Source organism: Harmonia axyridis, chromosome X (assembly GCF_914767665.1).
Source record: "Harmonia axyridis chromosome X, icHarAxyr1.1, whole genome shotgun sequence".
Taxonomy (NCBI): domain Eukaryota; kingdom Metazoa; phylum Arthropoda; class Insecta; order Coleoptera; family Coccinellidae; genus Harmonia; species Harmonia axyridis.
Window position 1 is genome coordinate 33024528 of NC_059508.1, and position 5000 is coordinate 33029527.

The following is a 5000-nucleotide window of genomic DNA, read 5'->3' on the forward strand; positions in this document are numbered from 1 at the left end:
ACCGGGGCGATCGGTCGTATCTGACACCGCCGGCTCGGTTCTAACATCGTCAATGAGTCGGGGTTGTAAAAAAGGACGTGAACATTTTTCCTTATAAAAATCAAACCCGACCATGGATTTTGATTCTGATTGTTGATTATCGCTACTAGAACATATAAGGAGGCAACCAAATCAAATTTGAGAAAATTCCACGATCAGAAAATTTTTTTCGAAAAAAAAAAAAAATCGTAATCACCTCGGTCATGGCGAGTTATTTTCCGTATTTCATTCCACAATCAACGTACAACATAGAAGAAATCATCTCTCTAACTATCCTGGTTCAAAAGTTGTATCGGAACATTTCACGTCGTAATATCTCGCCAAGTCCAGACCTCGGCGATAGGTAGTATCTGACACCGTCCGCTCGGGACTGACATCGACTTGGACTCGGGCTGATGATGGGGAGGCGTTTAAGGACGTGAACATTTTTCCTTATAAAAATTAAAGTCGACAATGAATATTGATTCTGATTACTGATTTACGCTTTAAAAACACATTAGAAGGCAACCAAATCGAATTTGAGGAAATTCCACGATCAGAAAATTTTTTTCGAAAAAAAAAAAAATCCGAAAAATATTTTTCGATTCCGATTACTGATTTACTCTTTTAGAACACATTAGGAGGCAACCAAATCAAATTTGAGAAAATTCCACAATCAGAAAATTTTTTTCGAAAAAAAAAAAAATTCGAGGACACCTCGGTCATGGCAAGTTATTTCCCACAATCCATTCCCCGATCCACGTACATCCCAGAAAAAATCATCTCTCTAACTATCCTGGTTCAAAAGTTGTATCGGAACATTTTCACGTCGAAAATATATCTCTAAGTCCAAACCGATGCACCACGTAAACTAGGGCAGACCGATGCACCACGTAATATCGGGCAGACCGATGCAGAACGTAAACTCGATCATACCGATGCTTCACGTAATCTCGATCTTACCGATGCACCACGTAAACAAGGGCAGACCGATGCAGAACGTAAAGTAGATCTTACCGATGCACCACGTAATCTCGATCTTACCGATGCACCACGTAATCTCCATCTTACCGATGCACCACGTGAACTGGATCTTACCGATGCAGAACGTGAATTGGATCTTACCGATGCAGAACGTGAATTGGATCTTACCGATGCACCACGTAAACTCGATCATACCGATGCACCACGTAATCTCGGGCAGACCGATGCACAACGTAAATGACGATCGGACACCTCGGTCATGGCAAGTTATTTCCCACAATCCATTCCCCGATCCACGTACATCCCAGAAAAAATCATCTCTCTAACTATCCTGGTTCAAAAGTTGTATCGGAACATTTTCACGTCGAAAATATATCTCTAAGTCCAAACCGATGCACCACGTAAACTAGGGCAGACCGATGCACCACGTAATATCGGGCAGACCGATGCAGAACGTAAACTCGATCATACCGATGCTTCACGTAATCTCGATCTTACCGATGCACCACGTAAACAAGGGCAGACCGATGCAGAACGTAAAGTAGATCTTACCGATGCACCACGTAATCTCGATCTTACCGATGCACCACGTAATCTCCATCTTACCGATGCACCACGTGAACTGGATCTTACCGATGCACCACGTAATCTCAATCTTACCGATGCACCACGTGAACTGGATCTTACCGATGCAGAACGTGAATTGGATCTTACCGATGCACCACGTAAACTCGATCTTACCGATGCACCACGTAATCTCGATCTTACCGATGCACCACGTGAACTGGATCTTACCGATGCAGAACGTGAATTGGATCTTACCGATGCACCACGTAAACTCGATCTTACCGATGCACCACGTAATCTCAATCTTACCGATGCACCACGTGAACTGGATCTTACCGATGCAGAACGTGAATTGGATCTTACCGATGCACCACGTAAACTCGATCTTACCGATGCACCACGTAATCTCAATCTTACCGATGCACCACGTGAACTGGATCTTACCGATGCAGAACGTGAATTGGATCTTACCGATGCACCACGTAAACTCGATCTTACCGATGCACCACGTAATCTCGATCTTACCGATGCACCACGTGAACTGGATCTTACCGATGCAGAACGTGAATTGGATCTTACCGATGCACCACGTAAACTCGATCTTACCGATGCACCACGTAATCTCAATCTTACCGATGCATCACGTAATCTCGATCTTACCGATGCAGAACGTAAACTCGATCATACCGATGCACCACGTTATCTCGGCAGACCGATGCAGAACGTAAAAAAAAAGCTTACAGCACGCGGTGTTCCCAAGCGGTCACCCATCCAAGTACTAACCGCGCCCGACGCTGCTTGGCTTCAGTGTTCTGACGAGAACTGGCAATTTCAGCGTGGTATGGCCGTAAACAACAAATATAGCGATATTTTCTATGATATCTCACTTTTTGGGAGCGGAAAGGACGTGAACGTTTTTCCTTATAAAAAATGAAATAACTTTTGGATATTAATTCTGATTGTTGATTTAAGTTTTAAGAACACATTAGGACATATCTCAATGAAATTTGAGGGATTTCCGAAATCGAAAAATATTTTTCGAAAAAAAAAAAAAATCCCAGAAGACCTCGGTCATCTCAAGTTTATTTCCATATTCTATTACACAATCAACGTACATCACAAAAGGAACCATCTCTCTAACTATCACAGTTAAATTTTTGTATCGGAACATTTCACGTCGGAATATCTCGCTAAGTCCAGACCGGGGAGATCGGTCGCATTTGACACCGTCCGCTCCGGTCTAACATCGTCTTGGAGTCGGGGTAACGATGGAGAGGCGTTTAAGGACGTGAACATTTTTCCTTATAAAAATTAAAGTCGACAATGAATATTGATTCTGATTACTGATTTACTCTTTTAGTACACATTAGAAGGCAACGCAATCAGATTTGAGGAAATTTCAAGATCAGAAAATTTTTTTCGAAAAAAAAAAAAATTCAAGAACACCTGGGTCATGGCAAGTTATTTCCCACAATCCATTCCACAATCAACGTACAACATAGAAGAAATCATCTCTCTAACTATCCTGGTTCAAAAGTTGTATCGGAACATTTCACGTCGAAATACCTCGCCAAGTCCAGACCGGGGCGATAGGTAGTATCTGACACCGTCCGCTCGGGACTGACATCGACTTGGACTCGGGCTAATGATGGGGAGGCGTTTAAGGACGTGAACATTTTTCCTTATAAAAATTAAAGTCGACAATGAATATTGATTCTGATTACTGATTTACGCTTTAAAAACACATTAGAAGGCAACCAAATCAAATTTGAGGAAATTCCAAAATCAGAAAATTTTTTTTCAAAAAAAAAAAAATCCGAAAAATATTTTTCGATTCTGATTACTGATTTACTCTTTTAGAACACATTAGAAGGCAACGAAATCAAATTTGAGTGAAATCCAAAATCAGAAAATATTTTTCGAAAAAAAAAAAAAATTCGAGAACACCTCGGTCATGGCAAGTTATTTTCCACAATCCATTCCCCAATCAACGTACATCCCAGAAAAAATCATCTCTCTAACTATCCTGGTTCAAAAGTTGTATCGGAACATTTTCACGTCGAAAATATATCTCAGAGTCCAGACCGATGCAGAACGTAAACTCGATCATACCGATGCTTCACGTAATCTCGATCTTACCGATGCACAACGTAAACTAGATCACACCGATGCAGAACGTAAACTCGATCATACCGATGCACCACGTAAACTCAGGCAGACCGATGCAGAACGTGAACTCGATCTTACCGATGCACCACGTAATCTCGATCTTACCGATGCACCACGTAAACTCGGGCAGACCGATGCAGAACGTGAACTCGATCTTACCGATGCACCACGTAAACTAGGGCTGACCGATGCATCACGTAAACGACGATCGAGAGGCGCGAAAGGACGTGAACGTTTTTCATTATAAAAATTGAAATAAATGATAAATAATGATTCTGATTGTTGGTTATCATTTTTAATAAGCATTAGGAGGCAACCAAATGAAATTTGAGGAAATTCCGATAATAGAAAATTTTTTCGAAAAAAAAAAAAAATTCATGAAATCCTCGGTCATCGCAAAATATTTACCATATTCTGTTCGATAATCAACGTATATTTAAGAAGGAATCATATCTGTATCTATCTTGGTTCAAATTTTGTATCGGAACATTTTGACCAAAGTCCGAGCTTCGGCCGAAACAGACACCGCTGACCTGGCCTATCGATCGACCGAGAGTCGGGGATAGAGCGTAAGTGTTGTCTGGAGGGGAACCCTGTGCTCTCCTGACATATATAGGGAAGGTGGTCGCGTTGGGCGATGCAGAACGTTTGGATCGGGAATTATATTTTTGGTTCAGCTATTGGAATATGGTTTATTGTTGGTATATATTGGCGAAATAACGTTCTTACTGACTGGGGATATTCATAAAAATGAGTCCGGAGATTTTCAGATCGAAGTCCGAGTGATCCGACTTGGAAGGCGTGTTGGGTGGGTCGAGATGGCTTAGATAGATCAGACGAGGCGGGCTAAGTGTTGACGTCATGCATCGGTCCATTTTCAGATTGAGTCCGAGTAATCCGACTTTGAAAGAGTGTTGGGTGCGTCGAGACTGTTTAGATAGATCGGACGAGGCGGACTAGGTGTTAACGACATGCATCGGTATATTTTCTGATCGGAGTCCGAAGAAATCGGCCCTAGTAGGCGCAGCGGACGGTCGAGACGGCCTCGGTGGGTCGGATCGATCGGGAAAAGTTTGCTAAATCGTGTCTGGAGGGGAACCTTGGGTTCTCCTGACATATATAGGGGATAAGGTTTGGGTGAACGATTCTTCACGTAAAAGTTGAGTAATTTATTTTTCGATAAGCTTTTGGATATTGATGAGAAGTATATGTATATCTTCGATTAAAAGAATTCTTACCGTCTCCATGTATATTATATTAGA

General features: G+C 41.8%; 1 non-coding gene across 1 annotated transcript; it reads right to left on the bottom strand.

The window, feature by feature from the left end:
* Positions 1-2303: 2303 nt before the first annotated feature.
* LOC123687684 lies at positions 2304-2422 on the bottom strand. Its single transcript, XR_006749397.1, has one exon. It is a non-coding gene; the product is annotated as a 5S ribosomal RNA (ribosomal RNA).
* Between the last annotated feature and the right edge of the window lie 2578 nt (positions 2423-5000).